Consider the following 24,252-nt stretch of genomic DNA (forward strand, 5'->3'; position numbering starts at 1 on the left):
CCACGGCTGGGCTCTTAAAGGGGACGTACCTGTCCGTCCATGTGCCAAGCCGTGCCATTCTGTCGACGTACATGGGCGTGCAGCGGTCCTTAAAGGAACACTAAAGGCAAACATTTTTTTTTTTTAAACAAACATGTTATACTTACCTCCACTGTGCAGCTTGTTTTCCACAGAGTGTCCCCTAATTCTGTCTTCTGGGATCCCTCGGCGGCTGTCTTGGCTCCTCCTCGCAAAAGCTTTCCACCTTCATGCGAGCTCGCATGGTGGAAAGCTTTTGCGGGCGCGCTCCCGTGATACAGCGGCTGGCATAGCCGCCGACTGTATCACTCGGCCCCCCCCCCCCGCTGCGTGCGGTGGGCGGATTCCCTCGGGGAGCGATCCGGAACGACGGCGCGGCTATTCGTTTATAGCCGCTCCGTCGCGATCGCTCCCAGGAGCTGAAGAACGGGGAGAGCCGTATGTAAACACGGCTTCCCCGTGCTTCACTGTGGCGGCGTATCGATCGAGTGATCCTTTTTATAAGGGAGACTCCATCGATGACGTCAGTCCTACAGCCACACCCCCCTACAGTTGTAAACACACACTAGGTGAACCCCAACTCCTACAGCGCCCCCTGTGGTTAACTCCCAAACTGCAACTGTCATTTTCACAATAAACAATGCAATTTAAAGCGGGAGTTCAACCAATTCCTTTTTTTTTTTCCCTTAGCTTCCTGCTCGTTCGGTCTAGGGGAATCGGCTATTTGTATTAAAATATGATCCGTACTTACCGTTTTCGAGATACATCTTCTCCGTCGCTTCCGGGTATGGGTCTTCGGGAGCGGGCGTTCCTTCTTGATTGACAGAGGCTTCTGACGGTCGCATCCATCGCGTCACTCGTAGCCGAAAGAAGCCGAACGTCGGTGCGGCTCTATACTGCGCCTGCGCACCGACGTTCGGCTTCTTTCGGAAAATCGTGACGCGATGGATGCGACCGTCGGAAGCCTCTCGGAAGACTGTCAATCAAGAAGGAACACCCGCTCCCGAAGCCCATACCCGGAAGCGACGGAAGAAGATGCATCTCGTAAACGGGTAAGTACGGATCATATTTTAATACAAATAGCCGATTCCCCTAGACAAAACGAGCATAAAGCGAAGGGGAAAATGTGTAAGGTATGGGTGAACCTCCGCTTTAAATGCATTTTTTGCTGTGAAAAGGACAATGGTCCCAAAAATGTGTCAAAATTGTCCGAAGTGTCCGCCATAATGTCGCAGTCACGAAAAAAATCGCTGATCGCCACCATTAGTAGTAAAAAAACAATAATTTATAAAAATGCAATAAAACTATCCTCTATTTTGTAAACGGTATAAATTTTGCGCAAACCAATCGATAAACGCTTATTGCGAGTTTTTTTTTCCAAAAATAGGTAGAAGAATACGTATCGGCCTAAACTGAGGAGAAAAAAATGTTTTATATATGTTTTTGGGGGATATTTATTATAGCAAAAAGTAAAAAAATATTGCATTTTTTTCAAAATTGTCGCTCTATGTTTGTTTATAGCGCAAAAAATAAAAACCGCAGAGGTGATCAAATACCACCAAAAGAAAGCTCTATTTGTGGGGAAAAAAGGACGCAAATTTTGTTTGGGAGCCACGTCGCACGACCGCGCAATTGTCTGTTAAAGCGACGCAGCGCCGAATCGCAAAACCTGGCCTGGGCATTTAGCTGCAAAATGGTCCGGGGCTTAAGTGGTTAAACAAAATATTCAAGGGGTGTGAATACTTTTTCAAAGCACTGTACTTACACTGTGCCAAGCCGGACCAATATAACGATATAATACACATCATACCTGGAGGTCAGATTACGTTTTATAGATTGGCGATAATATAACAATATTCAGCCGGTAGTACATGTTAGGCAATGTCGGGGTTAAAGTGTATCTTTCTCTATCAGGGTTCTATCTGCTCTTCTTACACTGGGGAAGGGCTGGTTACAATGTAACCAGAAGTTTGAGGTCAAAGACACCGAGGAATCAAAAAAATATACTGCGCTGATAGATAAGCGGGTTGCATGCCAAGGGCACAGGACATTCCGGCTCTGAAATATAAAACAAAGAATCCGCGCCGCCTGTGTGTCAGTGTCTGCTCACCCGCCGGGACCCTCCGCCCGTCCTTCCAGGTACATTCCACTTATCTGTCTATTAGTTGATGCTGCTTGTGTGTGATTTATACATTTAGAGAAGATAAAGCTGAATTCCAGGTATGGATATTTTTACATTGTTACATTGATTCAGCTTGGACTAATGTTGTATATATATAATTTCCCTTTCATGCCTAAGCCTATTTATGACATTTGGTGTTTACAAGTTAAAATCCATATTTTTTGCTAGAAAAAGACTTAGAACCCCCAAACATTATATATATTTTTTTTAGCAGAGAATCTAGAGAATAAAATGGCGATTGTTGCAATATTTTATGTCTCACGGTATTTGTGCGGCGGTGTTTCAAACGCAACTTTTTGGGAAAAATTAACTTTCATGAATTTAAAAAAAATGAAAAAGTAAGGTTACCCCAATTTTTTTGCATAATGTGAAAGATGATGTTACGCCGAGTAAATAGATACCAAGCATGTCACGCTTTATAATTGCACGCACTCGTGGAATGGCGACAAACTGCGGTAACTAAAAATCTCTATAGGCGACGCTTTAAACTTTTTTTTACGGTTACCAGGTTAGAGTTACAGAGGAGGTCTAGTGCTAGAATTATTGCTCTCGCTCTGAGGATCGCGGCGATACCTCACATGTGTGATCTGAACGCCGTTTTCATATGCGGGCGCGACTTCCGTATGTGTTTTCTTTGTTGCGCAAAGGGGGGCGCTTTAATTTTTTTTTTCTTATTTATTTTTATAATATTATTTTTTTTTTTACATTTTGATCACTTTTATTGCTGTCACAAGGAATGTAAACATCCCTTGTAACAGTAATAGGTGGTGACAGGTACTCTTTATGGAGTCCAAAAGACCCCCGATCCCTCCTTTGCACTTCAAAGTATTCAGATCGCCGAAAACAGCGATTCTGAATACTGTGTACTTGTTTAAATCCGGCGCCATTGGCAGCCGAGAAACCCGGAAGTGACGTCGCTTTCCGTCTTTCCCTTGCGGAGACTGAATCAAAGCCGTTTACGGCTTAGTTTCAGTCTGCGCCTGGACACTGGAGGCGCCGGTTCGAGGACCGGGTGTCCCGGTGGGACGGGAGGCCCGGTCAGAGCGGCGAGAGGCTGGCGAGAGGGGGGGGATGTCCCCTCCCGCTCCTCCCGCATAACAACCGAGCGGCTTTGGATAGCCAATCGCCCGCTCTAAACAACGGTACATATATGCGTACGCTCGGCGTGAAAGGGTTAAATATAATGTATATAATTATAATGTATGTAATATACCTGTGGGATCCCTGTGCAAGCTGGAAATCGCTGTATAGACACCGCTACTCCAGTGGTCTCCACTAGCTTGCGGGTCCTGTGCCGGATGCCCCGCTGCTTAAAGTGGTGTTCCGGCTAATTATTATTTTTTTAACCACTTAAAGCGGAGTTCCAACCACAATTAGCATTTTTTAAATGTATGTCCTTTCATCCTGCGTTTTTATAATATAAATCCGGTCACTTACTATTTTACAATCCGCCCCCGCTCCGCATAGTTATTCAAAAAAGATAGTTTATAAAACTATGTCCACACCGTTGTCGTTTTGCTTGTGGGCATTGTGAAGCCCACAAGCACTTACTTCCTGGAAGTCCTGGATGGGGAGTGATAATTGGGTAGCGCATTAGAGGGAGATGATGTCAGAATCCTAGGTGATTCCAAAGGCAGATTTCGTGGGACCGCATAGCAACAGGCATTTCCAGATGAGTAAAAAAAAACATTTTTTTTTTCCTTTTTTCTTTTTTAGGTCTAATGAGCACAAAAATGAAAAAAATATTTTGGGATGGAAACTCCACTTTAAGGACCGAGCCTCTTTCTGAGATTTGTTATTAAAAACATTTTTTTTTTGCTCGAAAATTACTTAAAACCCCCAAACCTTATATTTTTTTTTCTGATGCCGCGTACACACGACCGTTTTCGGGTTCTTAAAAATTAAGTTTTTAATGGTCTAGAAAAAACTACGTTTTTTTCAACCCGATCATTACACACGATCGTGGAAAAAAAATGCTCTAGCAAAGCGCGGTGACGTACAACACGTACGACGGCACTATAAAGGAGGAAGTTCCATGCGGATGGCGCCACCCTTGGGGCTGCTTTAGCTGATTCTGTTAGCAAAAGACGATTTGCGCTTTTCTGTCTGTTACAGCGTGATGAATGTGCTATCTCCATTACGAACGGTAGTTTTACCAGAACGAGCGCTCCCATCTCATAACTTGCTTCTGAGCATGCGCGTTTTTTTCACGTCGTTAAAGCCCACAAACGACCATTTTTTACGATGTAAAAAACGACAACGTAAAAAACTACGTGGAAAAATTAGAGCATGTTCAAAATTTTTATTGCCCATTTTTTACATTGTGAAAAATGCTCTGGAGCCCACACATGATCGTTTTTAATGACATTTTAAAAAAAAAATGTCATTTTTTACAAACCCGAAAAACGTCGTGTGTACGCAGCATAACACCCTAGAGAAAATAATGGCGGTCGTTGCAATACTTTCTGTCACACCGTATATGTGCAGCGGTCACACAATCATTTTTCAGCATAAAAAAAAAACGTTGTTTTTCAAAAACGTCATTTAAATTGATGGTGTGGGGGCTTCACATAATTTTTCAGGTTCTGAAAAACGACAAAAAAAAAATTCGAACATGCTTCATTTTTTAAATGTCGTTTTAAACGATGTTTTTCGGGTTGTAAAAAATGATCGTGTGTGGGCTAAAACAACGAAAAAAAACCTGCACATGCTCAGAAGCAAGTTATGAGACGGGAGCGCTCGTTCTGGTAAAACTACCGTTCATAATGGAGTAAGCACATTCATCACGCTGTAACAGACAAAAAAGCGCGAATCGTCTTTTACTAACACAAAATCAGCTAAAGCAGCCCAAAGGCGAATAGAACTTCCCCTTCAGAGTGCCGTCGTAAGTGTTGTACGTCACCGCGCTTTGCTAGATAATTTTTTAAAAACCATGGTGTGTGGGCAACGTCGTTTTAATGATGAAGTTGGGAAAACTAAGTTTTTTAGACATGCTAAAAAACAACGTCATCTTTCATGCTGAAAAATGATCGTGTGTACACGGCATTACACTTTTTTGGGAAAAAATACACTTTTTTTAATAAAAAAATAAGACAACAGTAAAGTTAGCCCAATTTTTTTTATATTGTGAAAGATAATGTTACGCCGAGTAAATTGATACCCAACATGTCACGCTTCAAAATTGCACCCGCTCGTGGAATGGCGTCAAACTTTTACCCTTAAAAATCTCCATAGGCGAGGTTTAAAAAATTCTACAGTTTGCATCTTTTGAGTTACAGAGAAGGTCTAGAGCTAGAATTATTGCTCTCACTCTAACGATCGCGGCAATACCTCACATGTGTGTTTTTTTGAACACCGTTTTCATATGCAGGCACTGCTCACGTATGCGTTCGCTTCTGTACGTGAGCTTGGCGGGACGGGGCGCGTTTAAATTTTTTAATTTATTCTTATTTATTTTACCTTTAATTTAAAAATGTTTCACTTTAATTCCTATTACAAGGAATGTAAACATCCCTTGTAATAGAAAAAAAATACATGACAGGTCCTCTTAAATAGGAGATCTGGGGGTCAAAAAGACGTCACATCTCATATTTACACTAAAATGCAATAACAAAAAAAAGATCCTTTTAGAGGTATGGGCAGAGAAGGACGTGATCGCCTCCGCCGCTGCTGACGGCTCCGGTAAGCGGCGGAGGGCACAGGAGAGCGGCGGGAGGGGCCCTCTCCCACCGCCGATAATCTCGCAGCATCCAGGGCGCCCGCGATGTCCTCACCCGAAGCTGACCCGTCCCTTGGCTCTCGGGTGGAGGCGCCGCCATCTTCACTAAGGGAATCAGGAAGTGAAGCCTTGCTGCTTCACAGTCTGGTTCCCTACTGCGCATGTACGAGCCGCGCTGCGCGATCCCACTGGTCCCTGCTGTCTTCTGAGACCTTTGTGTCTCCCAGAAGACAGCAGGGGGACGGTGGAGGGGCCGGACCTGGCATAGATCGCCGCGGAGCCTGCGGTGATCTATGCCCGGAAGAGGGAGCAAATACCTGGATTACACAGGTATCTGCTCCCCCCTGAAATTTGCCAAATGTGACATCGGAGGAGGGGAAGGAATGCAAAAAGCAGAAGTTCCACTTTAAAAAACACAGGAGGTCACTCACTCAGCAGAAGCGCAATTCAGGGGACACTATGCGGTTGCTTTACTAAAGGTAAATGTATAGGTAGATTCAGTAAGAGTTAGGCCAGCTTATCAGTAGATAAGTCGGCCTAACTCAGAATCTACGCCGACTTATGTTTAAGTGTATGCTCAAACAGAGATACGCTTAAACATATCTAAGATACGACGGCTTGCACCGTCCTATCTTAGATTGCAATATTTTGGATGGCCGCTAGGTGGCGCTTCCATTGCGGTCGGCGTAGAATATGTAAATGAGTAGATACGCCGATTCACGAACGTACGCCCGGCCGCCGCAGTACATTTACGCCGTTTCCGTAAGCCATTATTAGGCCTAAAGTTATTCCATCTATTAGATGGAATAGCAATGTTAAAGTATGGCCGCCGTTCCCACTTCGAGATTCGAAATTTTTACGTCGTTTGCGTAAGTCGTCCGCGAATAGCGATTTACGTCGTTTACGTCCACGTCTAAATCAATAGGCCCGTGCGGCGTACTTAGCCGCAATGCACACTGGGAAATGTAGGCGCCCGGGGCATACGCAGTTCTAAAAAATCGTAAAAAAACGTAAGGTCAAGCACTATTAACATAAAACACGCCCCCCTTACACACATTTGAATTAGGCGCCCTTACGCCTGCCGCTTTAGCCTACGCTGCCGTAACTTAGCAGGCAAGTACATTGTGAATCATGTACTTGCCTCGCTAACTTACGGCGGCGTAGCTTAAATTCCTTAAGCTACGCTGCCGCAAAGTTGCGGCAATGTTACTGAATCTACCTAGTAGTGTGCACTAGACATGTGCAGAACAAAAAAATTTGTTTTGTTTCAATCCGTTTTTTACATACATTTGTTTCATTTGTTTTAGGGATTCATTTTGTTTATTAGTTTTCGAATAGCTTTCGATTTGAAAAGTTCCTTTATTTTTTATTCTATTTTATTCTCTTTGGAAATTTGAAAACGATTCGAATTCGAAAAGCATTTAAAAAGTTTTTGAAAATTATTTGATTTCGAATTTCGTCCGAATTGGAATTTCGTTATTTCAGATTAGTTTAAATTCGGTATTATTCTAATAATATAAATTCGTCCGAATTTTAATTCAGAAGGAAACGAACCGCACATGTCTACTGTGCACTGCAAGAGCACTTGTTCTAATACGTGATGCAGAGGCGCCGCCCCCCTAATCCATGCGCCAGGACCCTAATCTACATGCAGGGCACCGGACGCATGGATTTCAATGGAGTTTTTTTTTTCCGAAGCACATGATTAGAGCCTGAGGCTCTAATTGGCTTTTAAAAGGGGTGGGCTTGGGGCGCAGAGCACTGCGCCCCGAGCCCACCCAGTTGTGTGTCAATAGTGAATGAATATTCGCTTTTGCCTTCCTGATTCTCCTACCGAGCAATCAGGAAGCCGCTCCTGAGAGCCATCACCTGATTGGTTGATAGGTGAAGTGATCCTATTGGCCGCTGAGGGGGAGGAGGGAGGAGACACAGGGGAAGCCATCGAAGCGTAGGAGGAGATGCAGGGTGAAGCTGCCCAGACCGGAAGGGCCTGGTTCGACTTGAACCGCAGGCTTATCCCTAATCATTCGTATCATTGATGACAGTGGGAGGAATAGTGTCACATCATTGGAGTCAGTGGGAGGAATAGTGTCACATCATTGGTGTCAGTGGGAGGAATAGTGTCACATCATTGGAGTCAGTGGGAGGAATAGTGCCCCATCAATGGTGTCAGTGGGAGGAATAGTGTCACATCATTGGAGTCAGTGGGAGGAATAGTGTCACATCATTGGTGTCAGTGGGAGGAATAGTGTCACATCATTGGAGTCAGTGGGAGGAATAGTGTCACATCATTGGAGTCAGTGGGAGGAATAGTGTCACATCATTGGTGTCAGTGGGAGGAATAGTGTCACATCATTGGAGTCAGTGGGAGGAATAGTGTCACATCATTGGAGTCAGTGGGAGGAATGGTGCCCCATCATCGGTGTCAGTGGGAGGAATAGTGCCCCATCTTTGGTGCTAGTGGGAGGAATAGTGCCCCATCATTGGTGCCAGTGGGAGGATTAGTGTCCCATCATTGGTGTCAGTGGGAGGAATAGTGACAATGATGACGGTGCAGGTAAACAGACAGCAAGTAGGTAGGAGGCAGACTGCCTCCCCTGTGTATCTATCACTATCAGTGCCATTATGGGGCAGCGTGGGCTCAAGGACCAGCTGCTTTTGGGAAAGTGCAGGGGCCCCCCATGCAGCTAGGGCCCCTGGGCAGTGCCCAGGTGTGCCCTCTTATTAAGACAGCCCTGCTGCCTTGCGACAATAGGGTCATGAATTTGAATCCCAATCATAATGCTACCTGCCTGGAGTTTGCATGTTCTCCCTGTGCGGGTTTCCTCCGGGTACTCCGGTTTCCTCCAACGCTCCAAATACATGCTGGAGGTTAATTGGCTCCTGTCTAAATTGGCCCTACTATGTGTATGTATGAATGTGATTTAGGGACCTTAGACTATAAGCTCCTTGGCCAGGGACTGATGTTAATGTATAATATAGGTAAAGCGCTATATATAAAATTGATGGCGCTAAATAAATACCAATAATAAATAAAAAGAGAGCACATAAAGCTGTATACACACTATGCAATTTTCTGTAGATTTTTTTTTTTTCTCTGAGGCCCCATACACACGAGAGGATTTATCCGCGAATACGTTCCAGCGGACCGTTTCCGCGGATAAATCCTCTCGAGGATTTCAGCGGATTTCTCTGCGATGGAGTGTACTCACCATCGCATTGAAATCCGCGCCGAAATCCTCTGGCGATGACGTGTCGCGCCGTCGCCGCGATTATGACGCGGCGACGTGCGCGACGCTGTCATATAAGGAATTCCACGCATGCATCAAATCATTACGACGCATGCGGGGGATCCCTTCGGACGGATGGATCCGATGAGTCTATACAGACCAGCGGATCCATCCGTTGGGATGGATTCCAGCAGATGGATTTGTTTAGCATGTCAGCGAATATTCGATCTGCTGGAATCCATCCCAGGGGAGAAATATCCGCGGATAAAGATCCGCTGGCGTGTACACACCATAGGATCTATCCGCTGAAACCCATTCGCTGGGATTTTTCAGCGGATGGATTCTATCGTGTGTATGGGGCCTTAGATTTACCAAAACAATCTAATATGAGGTCAAACCTTAATGCCGCGTTCAGACGATCAGACATTCCGACAACAAAACCGTGTTTTTTTTCCCGACGGATGTTGGCTCAAATTTGTCTTGCATACACACGGTCACACAAATGTTGTCGGGAATTCAGAACGCCATAAAACGCGGTTACACACAATGGGCCGGATTCAGATACCTGAGCGTATCTATCCGGCCGGCGTAACGTATCCTAGATACGTTACGCCGCTGTAACTTTGGGCGCAAGTTCCGTATTCAGAAAGAACTTGCGCCCTAAGTTACGGCGGCGTAACGTATGTGGGCCGGCGTAAGCCTGCCTAATTCAAATGGGGATGTTGGGGGCGTGTTTTATTCAAATATGCTTTGACCCCGCGTATATTACGTTTTTTTGAACGGCGCATGCGCCGTTCGTGAAAAAATCCCAGTGCGCATGCTCGAAAATCCGCTGCAAAACGTCATTGCTTTAGACGTGAACGTAAATTACGTCCAGCCCTATTCGCGAACGACTTACGCAAACAACGTAAAATTTCAAAACTCGGCGTGGGAACGACGGCCATACTTAACATTAGCTACGCCTCATATAGCAGGGGTAACTATACGCCGGAAAAAGCAGAACGTAAACGACGTAAATAAATGCGGCGGCGGGACGTACGTTTCTGAATCTCCGTATCTACCTAATTAGCATATTCCTCGCGTAAACATACGGAAGCGTCACCTAGCGGCCAGCCTGAAATTGCAGCCTAAGATACGACACTTACACCTGTCGGATCTTAGGGATATCTATGCGTAACTGATTCTCTGAATCAGGCGCATAGATACGACGACCACACTCAGAGATACGACGGCGTATCAGGAGATACGCCGTTGTATCTCTTTTCTGAATCCGGCCCAATACATACGACGGCACGATTAAAGGGAAGTTCAATACCAGTCGCGTTAGTAGAAGTTTGGTGAGAGACGATTTGCGCGTTTCAGCCTCGTGCTTTTCAGTCCGTTACAGCGCGACGAATGTGCTATCTTCATTACAAACGCTAGTTTCACCAGACCGAGCGTTCCCGTCTTGTACTTGATTCAGAGCATGCGTGGAATTTTGTGCGTCCGAATTGTCCATGCGCGATCGGATTTTACGAGAACGTATTTTGTTGTCGGAAAATTTGAGAACCAGCTCTCGAATTTTTGTTCTCGAAAATTTCCGACAGCAAATGTCTGATGGAGACTACACACGGTCGGAATTTCCGACAACAAGCTCCCATCGAACATTTGTTGTCGGAAATTCCGAGCGTGTGTACGCGGCATAATAGTTTCCATTTGTATGCAATCGGGCAGGCCCTTAGAGCCGGTTCACACATGGGCGACTCGTCAGGCGACTTAGCCGCCTGACAAGTCGCGCTCCGCTCTGTACTATGGAACCGTTCTGATAGGAGTGAATCAAGTCGCTCCGACTTAGAAAAAGGTTCTTGTACGACTTTGGGACGACTTCAGAGCAACTTGCATTGATTTCAATACAGAAGTCATTTTGCAAGTCGCCTCTGAAGTCGTGTGCAGATCGCCTTGCCAAGTCGCTCGGCAAGTCGTGTCGCCCCGTATGTGAACCGGCTCTAACACTACATGTAGTTTTGGTAAATCTGATCTCTTTACTATCGCCCGCCCAGTGGCGTCACTAGGGTTGGTGTCACCCGGTGCGGTAAAAAATGGTGTCACCCCCCCTCTGTCTTGGCTGCCCAGCACCAAGCAGGCAGCGCCCGGGCACGGGGCGCACCCCAAACCAGCCCCTGTAAATGATAGTATAGGGCAGTATAGTGGCAGGTTAGGGTAGTATAGATTGGTATAGTGGCAGGTTGGTGTAGTGGGGTGGTATAGGACAGGTTAAGGTGGTATAGGGCATGTTGGGGTGATATAGGGTAGTTTGGGGTGGTATAGGGCAAGTTAGGGTTGCATAGGGCAGGTTGGGGTGGTATAGGGCAAGTTAGGGTGGCATAGGGCAAGTTGGAATGGCATGGGAAAGGTTGGGGTGGTAAAGGGCAAGTTAGGGTGGCATTGGGCAGGTTGGGGTGGTATAGGGCAAGTTATGGTGGCATAGGGCAGATTGGGGTGGTACAGGGCAAGTTAGGGTGGCACAGGGCAAGTTGGGGTGGCATGGGAAAGTTTGGGGTGGTACAGGGCAGGCTGGGGTGGTACAGGGCAGGCTGGGTGGTACAGGGCAGGCTGGGGTGGTACAGGGCAGGCTGGGGTGGTACAGGGCTGTTTGGGGGGTACAGGGCAGGCTGGGGTGGGATAGGGCTGTTTGGGGTGGTACAGGGCAGGCTGGGGTGGTACAGGGCAGGCTGGGTGACACAGGGCAGGCTGGGGTGGTACAGGGCAGGCTGGGGTGGCACAGAGCAGCCTGGAGTGGTACAGGGCAGGCTGGGATTGCACAGGGCAGGCTGGGCATATCAACTAAAAAAAATAAAACGGGATGGTGTCACCCCTCTAGCGGGTGTCACCCGGTGCGGACCGCACCCCCCTAGCAACGCCTCTGCGCCCGCCGTCAATTGATAAGCACGATAATGCTCTCGTTCTGAGAGGACGTCATATGACGTCCTCGCCTTGCCGAGCCACCAGGGGGTGCGCGCCGCCCGCGTTACTGGGAACCCGATGCGCGTGCCCGGCGGCCGCGATGCCTGCCGGGCACCCATGATTGCCCAGTAACTGAGCAGGACTGTGGATCTCTGTGTGTCCTGTCAGGGAGAGGAAACCGATGCTGTGTCCCTTGTACATAGGAACACAAATCGGTCACCTCCCCCAGTCAGTCCCCTCCCACTACAGTTAGAATCACTCCCTAGGGTACACATTTAACCCCTTGAGAGCCCCCTAGTCTTAACCCCTTCCCTGCCAGTCACATTTATACTGTAATCAGTGCATATTTATAGCACTGTTCGCTGTATAAATGTAAATGGTCCCAAAAAGGTGTCAAAAGTGTCTGATGTGTCTGCCGCAATATTGCAGTCACGATAAAAAATCGCTGATCGCCGCCATTACTAGTAAAAAAATGTAAAAAATGCTATGAATCTACCCCCTATTTTGTAGCCGCTATAACTTTTGCGTAAACCAATCAATATACGCTTATTGCGATTTTTTTTTATACCAAAAATAAGTAGAAGAATACGTATCGGCCTAAACTGAAGAAAAAATTCGTTTTTTATATATTTTTTGGGGGATATTTATTATAGGAAAAAGTAAAAAATATTGCTTTTTTTTCAAAATTGTGGCTCTTATTTTGTTTATAGCGCAAAAAATAAAAAACGCAGAGGTGATCAAATACCACCAAAAGAAAGCTCTATTTGTGGGGGAAAAATGATTAAAATTTCATTTGGGTACAGTGTCGCATGACCGCGCAATTGTCATTCAAAGTGTGACAGCGCTGAAAGCTGAAAAATGGCCTGGGCAGGAAGGGGGTGAAAGTGCCCGGTATTGAGGTGGCTGAAGGAAATCAGACAGCAAATGTTATATTGGGCCAGATCCACAGACGAAGTACACCGGCGTATCTACTGATACGCCGGCGTACTTTCAAATTTCCCGCGTCGTATCTTTAGTTTGAATCCTCAAAACAAGATACGACGGCTTCTGGGTTAGATCCGACAGGTGTACGTCTTCGTACGCCTTCGGATCTAAGATGCAATACTTTGGCGTCCGCTGGGTGGCGTTTTCCGTGTCCGGTATGCAAATTAGCGATTTACGACGATCCACGAACGTACGCGCGGCCGTCGCATTTTCTAACGTCGTCTGTAGTCGGCTTTTTCCGGGTATAGTTAAAGCTGGTATTTTTCGGCGTATAGATAGACTTGCCATGTTAAGTATGGCCATCGTTCCCGCGTCGAAATTAGATTTTTTTTTTTTTTTTGCGTAAGTCGTCCGTGAATAGGGATGGACGTAACTCACGTCTAAGTTAAAAAAATGACGTCCTTGCGACGTCATTTCGCGCAATGCACGGCGGGAAATTTAGAAACGGAGCATGCGCAGTTCATTTAAATTAATCACGCCCCCTAATCGCCGATCTGAATTCTGCCGCCAGAGATACACTACGCCGCCGTAACTTACGGCGCAAATTCGTTGTGGATTTGAAACAAAGCCAAGTAAGTTACGGCGGCGGAGCGTATCTTAGATACGCTGCGCCGGTGCAGATCTATGTGGATCTGCCCCATTGCTCTTTTTTCAAAATTGTCGCTCTTCTTTTGTTTATAGCGGGGGGGAAAAAAACGCAGAGGTGATCAAATACCACCAAAAGAAATCTCTATTTGGGTACAGTGTCGCATGACCGCGCAATTGTCATTCAAAGTGTGACAGCGCTGAAAAATGGCCTGGGCAGGAAGGGGGTGAAAGTGCCCGGTATTGAGGTGACTGAAGGAAATCGGACAACACAAGTTGTATAGTGTGTATGGGGGTCTAACTATACAGGCTGCATTATGAGCTCTTTCTGGCCGGCGGCTTGTAGAGGGTTAAAGGCGCTTCATTGCCGTTTGAAGTTATTGTTTGCATTTCCTGGGTGAAAGTCTCCATGTCCATTCACCCCGGGAGCGTGTTCTGGGAATGGAAGCTGAAAGAGAAAAGCGAATGAATTCTGTGGGTCGGGAAGCGTGACCTCCCGTGCAAACACCCTACACCGAGATAAAGACCATCCCACTGATAACACGAGGGGGGGGGGCAAGGTAGACATCGGACTCTTCTCCAATATGCCAATATCTGTTACATTACACAAGGCTTGTATCTCTTATGGAAAGTATGGGCACCCTGCTATTCTTATGCAGGAATTATGTGGCCCCTCACACAGCTTCAGGCATGGGCCCCCTGGAGCAGAGAACCAGGGGGGGAAGGTGGTGCCGCCACCTCAAATTGAGAAGCGTGGGGCTGCTGCAAATTGAGAAGAAGCGGGGGGTGCGGCCGCTAATTCAGAAGCTGGGGAGCGTGAATTGATTGAGAAGCGCGGGGGGGGGGGGGGGGTGCCACGAATTGAAAAGCAGGGGGTTTTCCCCCCGTGAATTGAGGTCGGGGGCCTTTGGGTGCTGACGAACAAAAAAAAGGGGGGGGTTGCCCTGGGGACCTCTGGGCCCCTTACAAAAAAAAATAAGGAATAAAAAAAAAAATATATATATATATATATATAAAAAAATTATAAAAAAGAAATAAAAAAGGGGGGGGTAGCCATCCGGGACCCTCCTCGGGACCTCTGGGCCCTTTAATAAATAGAAAAAAAAAGAAAAGAAAAAAAATATAAAAAATAAAAAAGAAAATGTTTATAAAAAAACAAAAAAAATAATACAAAAAAATATATAAAAAAAAAACATTTTTTTTATATAAACAAAAGGGGGGTTGCCATCCGAGGCCCTGGAGACCTCCGGGCCCCTTACAAAAAAAGGGGGGGTTGCCCTGGGGACCTCTGTGCCCCTTACAAAAAAAAAAATGATATATATATTATATATATATATATATATATATATATATATATATATATATATTTATATATATATATATATATATATATATATATATATATATATATATATATATAAATTATAAAAAAGAAATAAAAAAGGGGGGGTAGCTATCCGGGACCCTGGGGACCTCCGGGCCCTTTAATTAAAAAAAAGAAAAAAATATATAAAAAATAAAATAAAAGAAAATGTTTATAAAAAAACAAAAAAAAAAATAATACAAAAAAATATATAAAAAAAAACATTTTTTTTAATATAAACAAAAGGGGGGTTGCCATCCGAGGCCCTGGAGACCTCCGGGCCCCTTACAAAAAAAAAGGGGGGTTGCCATCCGGGCGCCTTACAGGTGTACTGCCGGTACCCCCCCTAATGGTGGCCCTGTTCTTATGGCCAGCTCAGCAAATGTAGCGTGTAAATTTATGTAATTTGTCCTCTTTGCCATGTTGTTATGTTTTAATATCGCAAAATTTGCTGCAACATATAGACATGCTATACTAGTACACTAAATGTATATAAAGACGTATGGAAAGGAGTAGGGACTGATCAGGAGTTTTCTTGCCAAGTTATATTTTAGTTCATAGCGGCACTCAATGGGGTTCATTTACTAAAGGCAAAAAGACTTCACTTTGCAAAGGAAATTTTCCCTCAGCTTAGTGCAGAGCTCTTCAGACTTTGTATATTATACAAATATTCACAGGCAACATTTTTATAATTGAATGTTTAAATTGTCAATTACAAAATTATAAAACACACTCCCATAAATATCTGCACACCCCCCCCCCCTTTTTCACATCAATGCCCCCCTTTTACATCAAAGCCTCCATTTCACATCAAAGCCCCCCATTTTACATCAAAGCCTCCATTTCACATCAAAGCCCCCCTTTTTACATCAGAAGCCTACTTTTACATCAGAGTTGCTCTTTTCACATCAATGCCCCCCTTTTACATCAAAGCCCCCATTTTAAATCAAAGCCCCCCTTTCACATCAATGCCCCCCTTTCACATCAAAGCCCCCCTTTCACATCAAAGCCCCCCTTTCACATCAATGCCCCCCTTTTACATCAAAGCCCCCATTTTACATCAAAGCCCCCCTTTCACATCAAAGTCCCCCTTTTCACATCAGAAGCCAACTTTTACATCAGAGTTCCCCTTTATCACATCAGAGCCCCCTCCTTCATATCAAAGTGCCCCTAATGCCGCATACACACGACCGTTTTTCACTTTACTGTTTTGTTATTTTTTAATTCACAAAACCATTTTTTTCCCAAAAAAAGGCGTTTGAAAAATGATTGCGCAATTACCGTACAAGATAAAAAGTTGCAATGACCGCCATTTATTCCCTAGGGTGTCTGCTAAAAAAAAATATATATAATGTTTGGGGGTTTTAGTAATTTTCTAGCAAAAGAATGATGATTTGTACATGTAGGAGAGAAGTGCCAGAATAGGCCCCGGTATGGAGGTGGGTATTAAAGCCCTGTATTGAAGGGGTTAATAAGGACACTTACCTATCCTAGGTGCCCGTGATGTCGGTCACCCGAGGCCGATCCCTCGATCGTTGCAGGTCCCTGTGCCGCCATCCTCACTAAGGGAAACAGGCAGTGGAGCTTTGCGGCTTCGCTGCCCATTTCCTACTGCGCATGCGCGAGTCTCCCGGCGCTGTATGAATGGGCGGCTGTTCTCTGGGATACACACAGTTCCCAGAAGGCAGCACACACCATTCCCCAGAAGACACCGCGAGGAGGATGGGGAAGAAGACCCGCGCTGGACTAGGAAGGGGCAGATTAGGAAGATCCGCATAGCAACCGCAATTTCTAGTAAGTTCAAAAACATTTTTTTTTTTAATTTTGGTTTATTAAATTTTTTTTTAGAGTGGACCTCCACTTTTTTTTACCACTACTTTTCCTTTATATTGGCTTTTGGAATTTACAAATACAGCAATTTAGAAATCAGATGAAAGGTTTATCACTGGGAAATACTTTTCGATAAATAAAAAGTGCATTTTATATACAACTATATGGATCAGACCAAAATGAGGGACAGATGAGGAGGAATGAGGGACAGAGGGACAAGGGACATTGCTCCAAATCAGGGACAGTTGGGAGCTATGCATCAATAGACCCCCCAGCACCCTTGCCATTGCATACATTTAGTGCTGGAGGGTGTATTGATGTAAGCTGCTGGGGGGATCTATTGTCGCTGGTGGGAATCTATTTTCGCTGCTGGGGGATCTATTGTCGCTGGTGGGGATCTATTTTCGCTGCTGGGGGATCTATTGTGAGTGTAGGGGATCTATTGTCGCTGGTGGGAATCTATTGGTGCTGGAGGGTCAACTGTTGCTCGGAGGTGGGTTGGGGGCGTAGACAAGGGGTCACTCTGAAAGGGGTATCTGCACCTATTCTCTGGGTGGGGGAGCCTGATGTCTTCTATTATAGCTCCATGAATTGGAGGATAAGATCTGATTGAACCTGTAACTCTATTCCAAGATCTGTATTTTTATGGCATTGTAAAGGTGCCTAACACTCTCCCTAATGTGGTATTTCCTTCATAGTACTAGGAGCCCCGAGCGTCATGTTACCTCCGGCCATTCACCTGCAATCTTTTATTGCCATGATTTAGACATCCCAAGATAACAATGTAAAGTACGGGAAAAAAACACTGAGGCTAATGTACCTATATATGTCACTTAAAGGGGAGTTCCAGCCATTTGTATGTTTATTAAAAGTCAGCAGCAACAAAAAGTGTAGCTGCTGGCTTTCAATAAACAGGCACTTACCTTCTCCAGCGCTCCAGCGACGCGCCGGCTGGGGCTCCGCTCCTCTCCCCCCCTCCCCGGCCGGCGTCTTCATTTTCAGTGTGGGCACCCGGCCGTGACAGCTTTCGGCTTCACGACCGGGCACCCACTGCGCATGCGCGAGCGGCACTGCGCATGCGCGAGCGGCGCGGCCCGGCGCCGCGCCGTGTAATTGGCCAGGAGATCGCCTAGGACCTGTGACGTGTCCTAGGCGATCGCCTACAGCAGCCACTTCCTGAAGGCGATTAAGCTTAGTCGCCTACAGGAAGGAGGAAGTGGGACAGGAAGTCCCACTCGTGCTGAAGCCCCCACTCCCCCCCCAAAAAAATTACATGCCAAATGTGGCATGTAAGGGGGAGAGGAGTGGGTTAAGAGGAAGTTCCAAATTTGGGTGGAACTCCTCTTTAATGTCATGCGTCATACACAACAACCAATGCATACAGTCATTTAGTTACCGTATATACGCAAGTATAAGCCGAGTTTTTCAGCACATTTTTTGCTGAAAATGCCCCCCTCGGCTTATACATGAGTCACCTTTTTGTGACTGATCTCCCGGACTTTGGGGACCCGGTACCATCCACACATATAGCCCCACTCTTCCTCTACAAGTGTGCAAAGTTTGTTGTCCGGGAGACCTATGGCCGGGGAGCACCGATTTTTCAAACCCGGGCACCCTTTCCATAGACTCCAATGTTAAATGGTAATTTCTCTAGTGATTTTGGGGACCCGGTACAGGCCAGTCGTAGGTCCCCTGGACCCGGAACTTGGCACACATGTAGCCCCAATTCTCCTCTATAAGTGTGCAAAGTTTGTTGTCTGGGGGACCTACGGCCGGGGAGCACCAATTTTTTAAAGCAGGGCACCCCCTCCATAGACTCCCATGTTAAACGTTAGTCTAGTCATGGGCACAGTGAGGCATGGGCACAGTGAGGCAAAGTGAGGCATGGGCACAGTGAAGGCATGGGCACAGTGAGGCATGGACATGGACACAGTGAGGCATGGGCACAGTGAGCCATGATAATGGACACCCTAGGCTTATACTCGAGTCAATAAGTTTCCCATTTTTTGGTGGTAAAATTAGGGCCTCGGCTTATCTTCGGGTCGGCTTATACTCAAGTATATACGGTAATTGAAAGATAAAATCTATACCAGCTCCCATTTCTGTGAAAAACTTGAGCTGTTGATATGTCTTTATTACAAAAGGGCTGAGATCATAACTACTTGCCCTCTAGAAGATTTAACCCCTCTTCTTGACCAGGCCATTTTTTTTAGTGATACGGCACTGCATCACTTTAACTGACAATTGCGCGGTCGTTCGATGCTGTAAAAATGTATGTTCTTTTTTTTCTTTACAAGAAGAGCTTTCTTTCGGTGGTATTTGATCACCTTTTGCGTTTTTAATTTTTTTGCTCTAAAAACAAAAAAAGACCAACAATTCTGAATATAAACAATAATTTTTACTTTTTGCTATAATAAATATCCTTTTTTTTTTTACTTTCTGCTATAAAACATATGAAATAAAAAAATGTAAAATCCAAATTTCTTCATAAATTTAGGCCACTGAGTATTCTGGTACGTCTTTGGTAAAAACAAAATAATCCCAATAAGTGTATCTTGATTGGTTTGCGCAAAAGTTATAGGGGCAGATCCACAAAGATCTGCCCCGGCGCAGCGTATCAGAGATATGCTACGCCGCCGTAACTTACTTGTGTTATCTTCGAATCCTTAAAGATTTTGCGCCGTAAGTTACGGCGGCGTAGTCTATCTCTGGCGGCGGAATTCAAATTGGCGATTAGGGGGCGTGTTTCATTTAAATGAAGCGCGTCCCCGCGCCGAATGAACTGCGCATGCGCCGTCCCTAAATTTCCCGCCGTGCATTGCGCTAAATGACGTCGCTAGGACGTCATTTTTTTTTAACATAGACGTGAATTACGTCCATCCCGATTCACGGACGACTTACGCAAAAAAAAAAAAATTTTTTTAATTAAACGCGGAAACGACGGCCATACTTAACATGGCAAGTCTAACTATACGCCGCAAAACACCAGCTTTAACTATACGCTGGAAAAAGCCGACTAGAGACGACGTAAAAGAATGCGACGGCTGCGCGTACTTTCGTGGATCGTCGGAAATAGCTAATTTGCATACCCGACGCGGAAAATGACGCAAACTCCACCCAGCGGGCGCCGAAGTATTGCATCTGCGATCCGAAGGCGTACGAAGCCATACGCCTGTCGGAGCTAACCCAGATGCCGTTGTATCTTGGTTTGAGGATTCAAACTAAAGATACGACGCGGGAAATTTGAAAGTACGCCGGCGTATCAGTAGATACTCCGGCGTACTCGCTCTGTGGATCTGCCCCATAGTATCCACAAACTATGCTGTTCACATGTTGATTAATCTATCTCATCCACGGGTGTGGTTCACGATATTGTATTTATAGTTGATGTGTATATAGGGTGCGCGGTTTATTACAAATTTTCACATGTTTGCCTTAACGCCCACGAATGTACTGCCTTTCACTAGCACCATTCACCAGTATTTATAAAGCTTTCTGGTGAATTTTCTAAATGAAGGTAGGTGAACACGCAAGTTCAGCCAAAAGAAAATAAACAATGGAGCCTGTTGGGCCCCAAGAAATTCTCCGATTGGACTCGATGGAGAGAAGCGTTAGTGACATCACGGTCTCCACCTCGTCCAATCAGAGACTGCCTTGTATTCTTTAACAAACAAAAAAGTAGCGCTGACTACTCCAGTGATTGTCAGCTTCCCCAGAGGCCCCTTAGGTATGAGATATACATACAGTGGAACCTCGGTTTAAGAGTAACTTGGTTTAAGAGTGTTTTAATCTGCGAGCAACTTTTTTTTTCTTATTATTCTGACTCGGTTTGCGAGTGTTGACTCGCAAGACGAGCAGAATTCAAGCTAAATAGGCCTGCAGTACATCATTTGGCCTGAGGCATGGGGGCGCAGAAGCTGAGCAGAGCCAAAAATAGGCCTGCAGTACCTCATTTGGCCTGAGGTACGGGGGTGCAGAAGCCGAGAAAAGCCAAACATTGGCCTGCAGTACCTCATTTGGCCTGAGGCACGGGGGGTGCAGGAGCCGAGAAAAGCCAAACATTGGCCTGCAGTACCTCATTTGGCCTGAGGCACCGGGGCGCAGAAGCCGAGCAGAGCCAAACATTGGCATGCAGTACCTCATTTGGCCGAGCCGAAGTGTCCTCGGGCCTTTTCGGACATTTTCGGCGCTCTCTGGCGCCCACCACCTCTGGCCGCATTCGGTATTGCATCCCATTGAAGTCAATGTGGAACAAATTATTTTAATTTCCATTGACTTCTATGGGAAAACTCGCTTTGATATGCGAATACTTTGGATTACAAGCATTCTCCTGGAACGAAGTTCCTGTCTGCAGTGTGCTACGATTATCTTTCTGTGTACCGTTTTTGGCTCGTCCCTGACTTCTCCTGTTCGCCTGTGCTCCTGACCTTTTGCCAGTCCCTCAGTTACCCTTGTCTGCCTGTTGCCCTGACTTCGGCTTACCCATCACTACCGCTTGTCCTGCTTGCTGCTTCCCTTCTCTCCCTGCGGAGCGTGACCTAGGGGATCCCAGGGGTCGCGAGCTGGATCCAGCTGCGGCGAAGGCCATCCTCACCACTAGAGGCTCTGGTGAACACAAAGCTGGGTCTTAGGCCCGGATTCAGAAACAATTTACGTTGGCGTATCTATTGATTCGCGGCGTAAATTCTAGCATGCGCCGGCGTATCTTCTTCCTGTATTCAGAAAGCAATATACGCCGAAATTTGGCTAACATACGACTGACGTAAGTCTCTTACGCCGTCGTATCTTAGTTGCATATTTACGCTGGCCGCTAGGTGGCGCTTCCAGAGATTTACGTGTAGAATATGCAAATTAGGTAGATACGCCGATTCACGAACGTAGATGCGCCCGGCGTATCTATATGCGTCGTTTATTTAAGGCGTCGGACCGGCGTAAAGTTACCCCGGCTCTATGAGGCATAGCCAATGTTAAATATGGACGTCGGGACAGCTTAGAATTTTCCGTCGTTTGCGTAAAACGTTCGCGAATAGGGCTTTGCGTAAGTTACGTTCACGTCGAAAGCATTGACTATTTGCGACGTGATTTGGAGCATGCGCACTGGGATACGTCCACGAACGGCGCATGCGCCGTTCGTAAAGAGCGTCAATTACGTGGGGTCATGATAGATTAACATACAACACGCCCACTACCAGCCAAATTTGAATTAGGCGGGCTTACGCCGACACATTTACACTACGCCGCCGTAACGTAGGGCGCAAGTTCTTTCTGAATACGGAACTTGCGCCCTAAGTTACGGCGGCGTAGTGTATCTCAGATACGCTACACCCGCCTACAACTTAGACTATTCTATGTGAATCCGGGCCTTAGACTCCGCGCCCTGGGCGATCTTGGGTTCACGCCTCCCCTCTAATTGCAGCAGTCGGCCGTAGTGGTGCCACTACCCTGTGGTGCATCCCTGACCCCAACGGGGTGCACTTGTCACCTGGCCACAGGTGACCCGACAGTGTGTTTCTGTAATTGTGACAAATACCTTCGTTATAGCGCCGCTCTGCGCTTCTCTGACCCGCCGGAGCTCTCTTCCCTTCAATTATATTACAGAAACACACACATTGTAAATTACTGTATATAATACTGTATTAGAGTGGATTACAGGATTTTACAAGGATTTTAAACTAGGGCTTATTTTCGGGGTAGGGCTTATATTGCAATCCTCCTGGAAAATAACGCCAGGTCTTATTTTCGGGGTAGGTCTTATTTTTGGGGAAACACGATAGAACTATACAATACTCATCATACCTGGAATTCACATTTAAAGCGGGGGTTCACCCTGTTAAAAAAAAAAAAAATGTTTTTTTTTATTATTCCATTACTTTCGGCATCGTAGCGCGAGCTACGGTATGCCGGTCCTAAATTTTTTATCCCCGTACTCACTGTGCTATCGTTGATTGAAGAATCCGGGGAATGGGCGTTCCTATGGTGAGAGAAGGTGATTGACGGCCGGCTCTGGCACGTCACGCTCCCCGAAGACAGCCGAAATAGGCTTGGCTATTCACGGCGCCTGCGCATAGCCTGTGCGCAGGCGCTGTGAATAGCCGAGACCTACTCCGGCTGTCTTCGGGGAGCGTGACGTGCCAGAGCCGGCCGTCAATCATCCTCCCTCTCCATAGGCACGCCCATTCCCCGCGGGAGTCGGATTCTTCAATCAACAATAGCACTGTGAGTACGGGGATTAAAAATTTAAGACCGGCATACCGTAGCTCGCGCTACGATGCCGAAAGTAATGGAATAATGGGGTGAAGGAGGGTGAACTACCGCTTTAATAAATAGAGTTAGCTTTACAGAAAGCAGCTTCAAACATGAAATCAAGAATAAATCCAGATGTTGGGGATGTTGAGGAATGAAAATAATGTGGTGAATGTGCTTTATAGAAAATACAAATGATCCATCAGTTCTTGGCTGAATGTGACATTTGATATTTTATAAATAGGCCATGAATAACAAAACAATGCATTATAATACACAATATACCGAATATTTCTGTATACGCACGCACCCGTATATATACTGGGCCGGATTCAGATACCTGAGCGTATCTGTGCGGCCCGCGTAACGTATCTCAGATACGTTACGCCGCTGTAACTTTCGGCGCAAGTTCTGTATTCAGAAAGAACTTGCGCCCTTATTTACGGCGGCGTAACGTATGTGTTGCGGCGTAAGGCCGCGTAATTCAAATGGGGATGTTGGGGGCGTGTTTTATTTAAATTAGGCTTGACCCCGCGTATGTTACGTTTTTTTTGAACGGCGTTCGTGAAAACATCCCAGTGCGCATGCTCGAAAATCCGCCGCTAAACGTCATTGCTTTCGACGTGAACGTAAATTACGTCCAGCCGTATTCGCGAACGACTTACGCAAAGGACGTAAAAAATTCAAAACTCGGCGTGGGAACGACGGCCATACTTAACATAGGATACGCCGCACATACCCCTCATATAGCAGGGGTAACTTTACACCGGAAAAAGCCGAACGCAAACGACGTAAAAAAAAAAGCGCCGGGCGGTCGTTCGTTTCTGAATCGACGTAAATAGTCATTTACATATTCCTTGCGTAAACAAACGGAAGCGCCACCTAGCGCCCAGCGTAAATATGCAGCCTAAGATCGGACGGTGTAAGACACTTACACCTGTCGGATCTTAGGGAAATCTATGCGTAACCTGATTCTATGAATCAGGCGCATAGATACGACCGAGCGCACTCAGAGATACGACGGCGTATCAGGAGATACGCCGTCGTATCTCTTTCTGAATCCGGCCCACTGTTTATAAAAATATATAACACATACCATGTATACATCAATTAGTAATATACAAACTCACTAGTTCTTCCAGGGCCGGGACAAGGG

At 46.0% G+C, this 24,252-nt stretch overlaps 1 protein-coding gene across 2 annotated transcripts in view; it reads left to right on the forward strand.

Moving 5' to 3' along the window:
* The first annotated feature begins 2,048 nt into the window (after positions 1 to 2,048).
* The window catches only part of SLC51B (solute carrier family 51 subunit beta), a 35,148-nt gene continuing 12,944 nt past the window's right edge, over positions 2,049 to 24,252 (forward strand). The window contains exon 1 of one of the 2 annotated variants that reach the window (XM_040342295.1): positions 2,049 to 2,157. The gene's annotated coding sequence lies outside the window, so the exon portion shown is untranslated. The other variant, XM_040342297.1, reaches the window with a different exon arrangement.

The sequence above is a fragment of the Rana temporaria genome, chromosome 3 (assembly GCF_905171775.1).
Source record: "Rana temporaria chromosome 3, aRanTem1.1, whole genome shotgun sequence".
Taxonomy (NCBI): domain Eukaryota; kingdom Metazoa; phylum Chordata; class Amphibia; order Anura; family Ranidae; genus Rana; species Rana temporaria.